Source organism: Lolium rigidum, chromosome 4 (genome assembly GCF_022539505.1).
Source record: "Lolium rigidum isolate FL_2022 chromosome 4, APGP_CSIRO_Lrig_0.1, whole genome shotgun sequence".
Classification (NCBI taxonomy): domain Eukaryota; kingdom Viridiplantae; phylum Streptophyta; class Magnoliopsida; order Poales; family Poaceae; genus Lolium; species Lolium rigidum.
Window position 1 is genome coordinate 179,673,617 of NC_061511.1, and position 12,503 is coordinate 179,686,119.

At 47.1% G+C, this 12,503-nt stretch overlaps 1 long non-coding RNA gene across 1 annotated transcript; it reads left to right on the forward strand.

Moving 5' to 3' along the window:
- The first annotated feature begins 5,854 nt into the window (after positions 1-5,854).
- Positions 5,855-6,757, forward strand: LOC124706370. Its single transcript, XR_007004396.1, has 3 exons — positions 5,855-6,017; positions 6,194-6,371; positions 6,659-6,757. It is a non-coding gene; the product is annotated as an uncharacterized LOC124706370 (long non-coding RNA).
- Positions 6,758-12,503: the final 5,746 nt, after the last annotated feature.

Below are 12,503 nucleotides of genomic sequence, written 5' to 3' on the forward strand. Positions count from 1 at the left end.
GCAGAGCGGACTTCTAGGACTTTCCAATAATCTAGCTCCCGAATATAGATTTCTTCTTCCACATGGCTACGTGCCCGTCGGCTCCCTTCGGAACTGATTGTCCGCCAGGACCCTTTCCAAAGATGACTTTCAAACCCTTGACCATATCAAATACCTCAGCACCAGGTGTGTTCCGCAGGCTTCGGCCGGTGATCTGCCTTGCCGTTGTAATGATTGCCTTTCTTTCTTACTCGGATGACCTTTCGGAAGAAATCGACGATGCCCAAGGTACACGTTCTTCTTACAATTTGGCAAATGTACACTTTCGGTCTCATGTAAGCAGTGCGTGCATGCATTGTATCCCTTATTTGACGAGTCCCGAAAGGTTACTAAGAGCAGGCCAATCGTTGATGGTTACGAAAAGCAACGCTCGTAGGTCAAATTCCTCTTCTTTGTGCTCATCCCACACACGGACACCAGGTCTGCCCCACAGCTGTAAAAGTTCATCAACTAATGGCCTTAGGTACACATCGATGTCGTTGCCGGGTTGCTTCGGACCTTGGATGAGCACCGGCATCATAATGAACTTCCGCTTCATGCACAACCAAGGAGGAAGGTTGTAGATGCATAGAGTCACGGGCCAGGTACTATGGCTGGAGCTCTGCTCGCCAAAAGGATTCATGCCATCCGTACTTAGACCAAATCTTATGTTCCTTGCGTCGGCTGCAAAATCTTTGAACTCTCTGTCGATCTTTCTCCATTGCGTTCCATCCGCGGGGTGTCTCAACTCCCCGTCCGACTTACGGTCCTCTTTGTGCCATCGCAACAACTTGGCATGCTCTTTGTTCCCGAACGGACGTTTCAACCGTGGTATTATAGGAGCATACCACATCACCTTGGCGGGAACCCTCTTCCCGGGTTTCGGCCCTCAACATCGTCACCGGGGTCATCGCCCCCGATCTTATAACGCAATGCGGTGCATACCGGGCATTCATTCAAATTCTCGTATTCACCGCGGTAGAGGATGCGATCGTTGATGCATGCATGTATCTTCAGAACCTCTAAACCTAGAGGGCAGACAACCTTCTTTGCTTCGTACGTAGTGGCGGGCAACTCGTTATTCTTTGGAAACATATTCTTCAACATATTCTTCAACATTTTCAGCAAGTTTTCAAATGCCGAGTCAGCTACACCTGCCTGTGCCTTCCATCTCAGCAAATCCAGTGTGCAGCCCAGCTTTTTCAGACCATCATCGCATCCGGGGTACAGCGCCTTCCTGTGATCCTCTAACATGCGATCCAAATTCTCCCTCTCTTTTCAGTTTCGCAGCGTCTCCGTGCATCAGCAATGGTCCGACCAAGATCATCAACGGGATCATCACGTGCCTCTTCTTCACCTTCCCCTTCACCTTCCCCTTCACCTTCGAGCATCCTCCATGAAAGTATCACCGAAATGAGCAAGATAGCTTTCATCATTGAAATCATCCCCTTCTTCATCTTCTTCCATTATAACCCCTCTTTCTCCATGCTTGGTCCAACAATTATAGCTTGGCATGAAACCGTGCCGAAGCAGGTGCATGTGAACATCTCTTGAGGAAGAGTAACCATTCCGATTCTTACATTTAACACATGGACAGATAACAAACCCCCTGCTTGTTCGCATTGGCCACTACGAGGAAATCTTTCAAACCCGCACCGAACTCGCCGGAGAGTCGGTTACCGTACAACCATTGTCGATTCATCTGCATTATTATAATATAAAATATATAATTAACCATCATGCATTTGTTAAACTAACTAGCTACAAACAATATAAATTAAACAATGAACTACACACACATGCACATTTTATCAACGACACATCAAAGGTTCAAGTTGCTAACCGCGATCGAGGAGGAAAAAATAAATGAGAAAGCTCAAGTGTGGCTCCAACACTTCATATCATGTTTGTTTCATGCTCTTGGGGAATTTCATCAAACACCTTATGTGCATAAGAGGAACCAAAACCAAACCTAACACCCACTTGTGAAGCTTGTGAAGAGAATGGCACCAAATGGCTAAATGTTGGCTGCTGGGTGGGTATATATAGGGGAGGGGCTTTAGTCCCGGTTGGCCTGGCCAACCGCGACTAAACGCCTTCGGGCACCTTTAGTCGCGGTTGGCCTGGCCAACCGCGACTAAAGCCCCCACGTGCACCGGCTGGCCACCGAGCGCCCTGGGCCCAGGCCTTTGGTCGCGGTTCGCCTCCCGAACCGCGACTAAAGGTACCATTAGTCGCGGTTCCTGCAGCATCGCGACTTATGGGGCTCACCCGAAGCCTGTTTTTCCACCAGTGTTTCCTTCACTCAGCGTTTATCCTAGGTGGCACTGCTAAGATATCACCATTGTACATGTCCTTATATGACTATCCCGTAGAATCCGCGTTCGGTGGTATGTATTCCAAGATGGTTGTGTTTGGGACCTGCCTGTGGTTTGAACCCTTGTGGTGGGCCGTTATTTGCCTTGATGGGCCCACCTGGTACCTATGACCTCGTCACTCGACAATGGTAATTCATATATTTGGTGCCTAACGATTAGGCCGTTTAGTTGTTTCTTCATAAAATATCGGTGTTGATACTTTTCTCGATGTCGGTTGATTACTTTACTAGCTGCGCTGTTCGCGTAACTTGGCATTGCAGATTAAAATTGTGAGAGAACTTCCCGTTGATTAAAAAAGTACAACATTATGTCTTAAAATAAGTAAGAGTTTGATGGAAATTGAATTTGGTTTCCAGGTGCATATGGTCTATCTACCAAAAAATCATATTTTGAAGTGTCAAAATTGACAGTTTTTTTATATGTACATCTCGACAATATATGTGCGCTGGTCAAGTACTGAGAAAAACAATATTTTTTGTGGTATATGAAAAACCATGCCACACGACAAGTCGATTTGTCATGAACAACTTTGAGAGTGTGTAACTCATGAAGATGCAGTTGCAAAGTTTTTGTTTTCATTTTTGAATAAAATGTGCACAAGATGTATTTCAAAATAAAGACAGCACAAAACTCATTTTTCTCTCCCGGGACGCTCTCGTGCGGGGGTGACTCCGGAGAGGCCCAACCCTAGGCCAAAGCACCTCCACAATCCTTCCCCCTTGACCGGCGGCGGTGTCGGCGCCCTACTGCCAAAGACGGGAGGGAGAGGAGAGCGCGCCCCGATGCCCCCTCTACACGCGGAGAGGCCGCGACCTGGCGGTTGGGACGGTGGTGGCATGGTGCCTAGCGCGGTGAGGCGAGGTAGTTCCGGGTGGGTGTGGCGCTTGTGCCAACCGGCGACGCAGGGGGTGGTCTGCTAGCGACCTCGCGGTGGACGCGCCCTGGATCTGGGCGGACGGCCGCAGGCGTTGGGCGTCTCTGGCCTGGCGACGTGATGGTCGTCGTGCGGGTGGTCTTGCGCTCCGACGCGACCTGCCTATCGGGGACCCGCTGGGATCTGTGAGCGCAACCGTGGAGGCAGGTCTTTGAAGGAGGGTTTTGGTGTTGCGTTGCATGCATCTATCTACTCGGACCTGCGAGCTACGTGAGATGAATGTTACTGCTCTATGAGAGTGTTGCATCCTTCCGTCCTTTGCAACGAAGCGCAGATAGGGGAAGGAGGCCACGGTGCAAGACCTTGCTGCGAGCGTCTTGGCGAGTTGGTGGTGTCTAGAGGGGAGAGGAATGGCGTCATGGCGAGTGCTTCTTCCTTCCGTTGCGAGACGAATGGTGCTCTACTGGTGTTTCATCCTCTTGAAGGGAGACAAATGGCACATGCGTTGCATCCTCCTTTAGAGAGAAGAATGTCACCACAGATGTTTCATCCTTCTAATGGGAGCGGAATGGCAACGCTGCGGGTGTTGCATCCTTCCATCTTGTGAGGGGCAGCGAAAGGATGGATGGCAGCATGTTGGGCTTGCCGGGAGGTGCGGTCAGCCGTGGAGGAAAGGGCAGTGAGGTTGGTATGTTGGTTGACCGTTTCCTTGTTGGGCTTGTGCGGGTGAGATTGCCGGTGAAAGCCGCTCTCCGACTGTGGTTGGAGTCGTCAAAGGTGGCGCCTATGAGCGTCGTTTCCTTGTTGGAGGCGTCGATGTAGCAAGCCTCACTTGCCTTTCTCGACATGCTCCAGGGGAAACCCAAGATCTGACTTCCAGATCGGACGCTGGTGGTGTGTTCGGCGTCGCTTTCCCTCTTGGGGGCATCGTTTTGGAGATGGTTTCTGGTCAAGAGAGACCCGTGGTTTGGGAGGGTGTGTGTAGGTGCGGCTCGCTGTTGTTCGGGTTTTTGCCCGGTTTTCCTCTTATAAACCGAGCAGTGTGGGTCTTCTGACCGGTTTTCTTTCTAATCAATGGATTTAGCAGCTCTCATGCTAACAATAAAAAAAACATATACTTTCATGTGCCAAAACACCACTCTAGGGTTTGAAGTCCCCCAAGATTTGCTAGTATTTTTAGACCCTGCTGTGTAATTGTTGGAGACGGTTCATATATTTTTACCATGTGCTGTTCGCCACAATAAATATTTCACGGATTAATTGTTAAAACAGGCTCTAAGATGCACAAAAGGAAAGTACTGGATAGACAGGTGAACTGATTTTTATTTTGACTGAGCAAAGACTTTTTTTTTTTTTTTTTTTTGCGAAAGTGTACATGCATATAAAGATCAACTCATACAGAGTACATGACACGCACACACACCACTAGAAACTACTACCACAGCTGTCCTAACACATTTGCACAAACAACCCCAGCAAATAAAGACAATACAAAGAAGTCCATCTGGGGCTAATCTTCCACAGTGCGTTGTCTCCAACCACGGCCTCTCTTCCGCCATGCTCCTCCACTCCAAACTCCATTTCTTCTATAAATGTTCCTAGCATACCCGGCCAACCAGGCCATCCAAAGGGGCAAATCAATCTGGTTCATCCAATCACATTGCAACAGTAGTTTCTCATTCCCGCTTTTCACCTGAACCGTTGGATGAGGTAATTACTTTTCACACTTCTCGCTCCTTCGAACGAGTCCATGACAGGTAGGCCCATATAGTTGCGGGGACACTTGCGTCAGCGAGCGAACCAACTCCTCTGGCTCGTGCACGTCCTTCTCGTCCGAGTCGCGCACGCCCGGCCCGGGTGAAAACCTAGATCGTGAAAATATCTGGTCCATTCTCCCGTCCCACGCCTCCTACTCCCGCCCCTCGACTCCGCCGCGTCGCCGCCGCCGCCAGTGGACGGCGCTCCCGTCCCACGCCTCCTCGCTCCCGCCCCTCGACTCCGCCGCGTCGCCGCCGCCGCCGCGTGGACGGCGCTCCCGTCCCACGCCTCCTACTCCCGCCCCTCGACTCCGCCGCGTCGCCGCCGCCGCCGGTGGACGGCGCTCCCGTCCCACGCCTCCTACTCCCGCCCTCGACTCCGCCGCGTCGCCGCCGCCGCCAGTGGACGGCGCCCCGAGCCGCCGCCGTCGCGCCTCAGCAGCTCCTCTTGCCTTGCATCGGGAGGAGCTGGGCCGACGACCTCGGCCGCGCCATGCGCTCGAGGGCGCCGCTGCGAAGAGTGCCAGGAGGCGCCGGTCGCCGCCAGTCGCGTTCGACGACGCCGTCGCGGGTACGGCCACCTATGTCCTCTTCCTTTTTCCTTCCTGCGAAGGAGGAGGCGGCGGCACGCCCGGGTTGTTGCCCTCGGCTCCAACTCGCGAGCACCTCGTTCCTCTTCCTTCCCAGGTATGCTCCATCTCTTTCTCTTCCTTCCGATTCGTGAGCAAATATTCTTTTGCGTGTTGGGCTGCTCTCGTATCGTGAGAGGTAGGCACATAGAGGCAACATGAGGCGGCGACCACATATATGAAGAGGCATCCGATGTCGCTCAATTGCCCCCATGGTCCCGTTCAATCCCCTCTCTATTGTGCATGGTTTTTAATTAAGATATTTTGCTTGCAACCGTGCTCCATGTTTGTTAATTTCTGGGTCAGGTATTTAGATCTGAGACACAACAAATGGAGTTCGGTAATTGCTTGCTTATGGATGGTACACTCTTTATTTATATTTTTGTCAGTATATGTTTGCATCAGCATGATTCTTACATTAACATAATCCTCCCATGTGCTTTTGAGTTCTATTAATTGAATAATAATGTATATACTGTCAACTTGGATATGGTCAAACCACCATGTAGGATTTATTCCATAGGTGATTATTTGCAGGCATTGTACGATGTCAAAGAGCTGTGTGAGGACAAGACTTCCTTGCAAGATGAGCTTGGATAAAAAAAACGGACATTCCCGATGGTGTTTTCTTTGAGTGTCGAGTGTGAAGTTCATTGTTTGTGTTGCATGATGAGTTACTTGTTTACGGCCTATTCCATAAGATTTTTGTCTTATGGTAAATCTTGCAAAAAACAACTGCGCCACATGTATTCTGTTCTTCTATGGTTGTGGGGACAAGACTATATTCATTGCTATCGTTTAGTAATTCCTGGCCATCATTTCACATGCTATATTAAAGTGAGTATAATAACAATTGATCGATGGTTTAATTAGTTAAATAATGTCATATTTTTGTTCTAACTTGCTGTTCAATGCACTGACCGAGGTGTTGTCGTTAAATTCGTTATAGATGTGCAATTGTGGTTTTTCCGTTCTTCTAATTCAGTTCATCTGCTCATTCAGTTAAATGTGATGCAAGCGCGCATGATACATGCTCATGTTATGATGGGTTCTCAAGCTTGTGTTTGTGTCAACAAAACAGGCAACATCTATCGCTTCTTGGTAAGTTAACATCTCACTGGTAAATAATTTCGTGTTGCATGTATCCCTGTTTTATCAAGCTGGTGATTATCTCAAATGAAATTACTTGAATTCAGCTCCTCGGGCTCACCTTGTGGTGCCGGTCCTCCTCTCGCATTGCTGCTCGTGCCAGCCCTTCATCCTCGTGGCCTCCGCTGGCCCTCTGTCCCCATCCCTCCTCTCGCACCATACAAGGTGGAAAAGGAGGGAGCAAGCTGGAATCATTGATAAAGCGATAACATACAAGGCATTTTCTTTTGTTTGGGTCTGATTGTTGCGGCTCTAGGTTTATTACCATAGTTGCTTCTTTCGGCAAAGTATCGAGCACCTCCATGCCTCCCTCCCCATCAAGCATGACCAAGGCAGCAAGGTACATCTCCACATTTGTTCTCTATTTATATGTCTATATTGATTTGTATTTTTGTAAGAGGAATAGCAGTAATTCAGTGCCACAACAAGGTGGATGTTGTTGTATGCTTCCGAGTCCGAGGCTGTATTTCAAAGGATTGTTCTTAAATTGGTTGTAGCTGTTTGGATTTTCGAATGTTGTAATATGGCTTGCTCTGCCCTTTGCCATTCGACAATTGCGATCGTTCATTTTACCACTTTCTATTTTTCATGTATGTGTAATCATGATACAAGATGGATTTACAGAATTGCAGCCCATGTACATGCCAGTGTCAATTGCGACGTCGCTACCTCTGTCAATCTCTCTTTTGCACATGCTCCTGTCTTTTCATCTTCCTTCATGTTCATTTTAATTTTTAATTCATATGTGAGGCCAATACTGCCTTAGCTTACTCCTTACAAACACATTTTAATTCATGAGATGATCATGTGCCGTGCATTTTAAAAGCCACATGAAAGTTTAAAAGCCACAAGGCATGTTCATTAAGAATTCATTTCTCTTTTAACCTATAGCTTTACTTGTGGCTGACTTATTATATTCTAGCCTATGCACAGTCTTGTGCTCTCTCTGATTGTGTAGGACAATATCATCTTTTGATCAAGCACTATCCAGACGAAATGTTTTTTGTCTGAATCTTCTGATCAAGCACTATCTAGCGCTAATAATCTATGACAGTGTCTACTTAATGTTTTGATATAGGAATAGACAGTATTATATTCAGTAATTCTTCATAAAATGCAACTTGTGTTAGCAGTGATTTTTTAACAGACTGAAAGAGAATCCCTTTTTTTATTACAATTACACTAGAGATGCCCCAATGTTTGCAAATCAACAGTATTTAAATCTCTCATAATAAGAGTTGAGCAATCTAAAATTATGGCACATGTTTGTAAATCTCTTCTCTTTTATGTGCATAATTGATGCAGAAAATTATGGAACCTTATGTGAAGAAAATTATGGATGAGAATCGTGGCTGTAACTATTGATCAGGTAAGTGTGACATTGCATAAATAATCATGTGATTAACCATAGATTAACTATTGATCGTGGCTGTAACTATGGATGAGAAGCACTTGCCCGTCTGTGTGGGCAGCATGTGACTGCGCTTTATGGGACTCGCTTTGCTCACTTTGCAAGGCATGACTCCATTGGAGGACCCAGGGCACTGTCACCCCACCCGGAGCTGAAATATCACGTGGAGCACCTGGATACTATGCTGCACGACACCCAGAAGGAGCTGCACAACTATCGCGTCTACGCCAACCAGATTCGCGCCCACCTAGCGCGGAAGGCTGATACCGTCAGGATCCTTGCCTATGAGCGCAAGATACTTCGCAAGCAGCGTGTCAAGAAGGATGCTACCATTGCGCACCTCCGCGCAAAGATAGTCTCCTTGGAGGCCACTGTCAAGGCCCAAGAGGACCAGCTGAATGAGATGGAAGAGGAAGATGAAGACCTTCAGTGGAGGAGAAGCCTTCATGAGTGATGGCGAGGACTTTGAGGAAGATGAGAACACTGATCTGGAAGACTACGAGTTTCTGGAAGCCGGAGAAGATAACCACACCCCGATAGATGTGGATAGTGAGTAGTAGTTTCACTTGAGCACATAAGTAGGTATGAGTTTGTATCAGGATCCCCTTGTATCGTAGAGCGATGAATGGTTCTTAAAATCAACGGTGTGTTAGCTTTGTAATGTGTGATGTTTGGTATGAATAAAAAAGTGTTGTTGGTTTTACCCCCTCAACACTACTCAGGTTTTCAAGTTTTGAACTTTTTAAACTTAACCCAAACAAACCATAGAAATTTCCCTCTTATCTTATGATCTACCTCATTGTTCAGATGGCCCCTCCTACCCGCAACAACTCCCGTGCCCAGACCAACCAGCTGCACATTGAGCACGCCAAGATGACTGACACCATCAACATTCTTGCAATGGAGCGCAAGGCACTTCGCCATCAGCACGCCAAGAAGGACTACCTCATTGCTCGTCTCCGCGTGAGGATAGCAACCCTGGAGCAGCTCATCCCAATACCCAACCATGCCCCCAGAGACAAGTCCACTGTGACTTGCTATGAATGTGGTGTTACTGGTCATTACTCTAATAAGTGCCCGATGAAAGCCGCCAACAACGCCCCGAGGACTGGAAGCAATGCTGTACCCATTGCCCAAAAGGACAAGCCAACGGTAACTTGCTATGAATGTGGAACTGTGGGTCATTACTCCAATGAATGCCCCAAGAAGCTTGCCAAGATTGCCGCCAACACCGCTGCACCTGCACAGCAGCAGCGCCGTATCGCAACTAGAAGAAAGTTTGCTCCAAACTACCCGAACAACCGCAATGGTCGTTACTACAACCTGACTGCCGAAGAAGACCAAGAAGCACCTCAAGCCATGCCAAGTATGTTCCCTGCTAAATCATATCGCCCAATCTCTCTTCGGAACCTAACTTTTCTTAAAATCTCGGGACGAGATTTGTTTAAGGGGGAAGGGTTTGTAACATCCCAAATTTTAAAGCAAAGAGAAAATGAATTTCCTTTTTCCAAAAATGAGAACCAACAAAAACTTTTCTTACATAGAGTACTATGTCTAGTGCTCATACATAATAATTGTGTTTTGTCATGATGTGTGTTATTTTGCTTTGTGATAAACCCTAAAACCCTAAGGTGATCAAGTGAAGATCACCAACCAAATAAAATTAAAAGAGAAAGAAATCAAATAAGAAAAACCCTAAACCCTAACCTTCTCAAAATCTTTTGGATCTATTTTGAGAAACCAAACTAGAAGAAAAATACATATGTGGGCCTATATCCTTAATATATCAATTTTGAACCCTACCTTTTCTTACTTTGCTAAATAGTGGTGAACCATTGCAAAACTTACGAAACCCTAAACCTCATCCCTCTTGTCACCAATCATGAAAAATAAAATAAAAAGAATGTAAATAAGAAAGAGGCATATGTGCCTATGGCTATCTTTGTAAAACTTTACCCTAGGCCTTTCTACTTTATTTAGAGGATTGGAAAACCCTCATAAACCTTATCTAGTACTTCTCCAACCCAATCCAAAATGAAACAAAAGATTTTAAAAAGAAAGTAATAATGCCATAGAGGCATATGAGAGCAAAATATCAAATTTGTGAAATTGAGGATCTTGACCCTCAGACTTGTAGTGAATGGTTGGATCACTCCTATATACCATTTCAACACTCAACAACATCAATTGGGTCAAGCCTAGTCAAACTAAAAATCAAATGCAACATATGCATAGAGGCATATGTGGCACATAGCCATAATACTCAATTCTTGCCCTATGACTTTAAACCTTACCCAAATGATGTGAAACCATCTCTCAACCTAATATAACACTAAATTGACCCTAACCCATGCCCAAGTAAAGCAATGGGAACAATTTACAAGTTTAATGAAATTTGACACATCACCTCTTATGTGTTATGGCCATTTTTGCAAATCTTTGAACAAGACCATTTCAAATAGTTTCAATGGTTTGAAAATGTTTCTAAACTAATAAGAATCACATTAGAGTCAAGAAAAGTCAAATCAAATGGAGAGAAATCAAATAGTGAGAAAATTCCATTTTCACTCACATACACATTTAGCCAACTTTGCAAATCTTGACCTAGACACCCCCATCGCCTCAAAATGGTTTGAACCTTTGTCCCCACACAATCTAACATCAAATAAACCTCACCCTTGTCAAAGTGAGGCCAAGAAAAATAAAATAATAAATAGTTAGAAATTCACAAAACCCTCACATATGGTTTATGCCATTTTTCCAAATATTTGACCTAGACCAATTTGGCCTTCACCAAGAGTTGAATAATGATACTAAACACTTATTACAACTTTTGGAATCAAAGAAACACAATTCAAATGAATTTCAACTTCAAGTTTGGCTCACATATGATATTGGTCAAATCTGCCAATTATAGTCTGATCACTACTTTGAGCCCTTGCAATTCAATATTTTCAAACTAAACTTTCTCAACTCTTTGCATGTCATCCAAGAGGACATCAAGATGAACAACTTTTGTAAAGACCACCATGCCAAAATCATCTTGGATCAAAAACTATGCTCATGCAAAGTTGAGACTTTTTATTATGTGCAACAATCTCACTTTGTCAAATTTTGCAATTCTTTGATTTTTAAAATTTCACCACCACACATAGTTGTCTCTGGTCATTTACAACTTAACCAAATGCACCACTTTCAATTTTTGAATCCATTTGAGATCAACCAAATTTTGCAAGAAATTGAATTGGGCAAATATGGAACAAATCAAAAATACTATTTGCATGGTGTTTGGCCTAACCCTACTGCCCCACTCGACCCTACCTGTCCCCTGACCCTCTCTCTCTCACTCCATAGCATAGAAACCCTAAGGAGAGCAAGCCGAGCTTGCATGGCTTGGCCATGCCGGCCATGGACACCATGTCGAGCCACCCCTCTCTTTCTTCCTCTCTGGCCACGGCCACCATGCCCAAACGCACCACCTCACCTCCCTGGTCACGCCTAGCAAATCCATCGCCACGGACAACGCCGACCGTCGCCGGAAATCGCGCGCCCAGAATCGCCCAGCCATGCCGATGACGTCGCGCCCGTACACGCGCGGACGCCACTGGCCACGCGTAGCCTCGCCGTACTCCGCCGTACCCCGACCACCTCCGCTCGCTCTTGTACCCGTCGCGCCACGCGGAGCCCGCCGGACATGCTCGCATCACTAGCCCGCGCCCACAGTCGCCGGAGAGGACGCTCCCGCCCGCCACGGCCGCGCCAGTACACGCTTGCGCCCGACCACCGTACGCCTAGCCTTGCCACGCCATGGACGCTCACAGGACCGCCGTGACGTCGCCTACGCAACCCTGTCCTCGCCTACCCCTATCGCTCGCCGGAATCGCCGCGCTACTGTCGACCTTGCCGCACCCCTCACGGCACCTCGCGCCCTATAAATGGAGCCGTCCCCGCGCATTCACCTCCACAGCAAATCCACTCCTCTCCTCTCTCTGAATCTCCTCCGCCCCTCTCCACTGCACATCGCCGCCGCTAGCCCGCCAATTGCTCGCCGGAGGCCCGCAAGCAACTGCAGAGCAATTCACCACCACAGACTGCCCCAAGTCTCGCCATCGGTACCATTCGACTCGCCATCGACGACAACGTCGCCTAGCACCGTCGCCATCCCTCGCCGGAGCTCCAGCACGCCGCCGACCCCCTACCTCCGCCGCTCCAGCACGCGCTTCTCCCCGACGGTGACGACGACTGCCAGCCGTAGATCTTCGATCTAATCCGACGGCTTCTATTTCA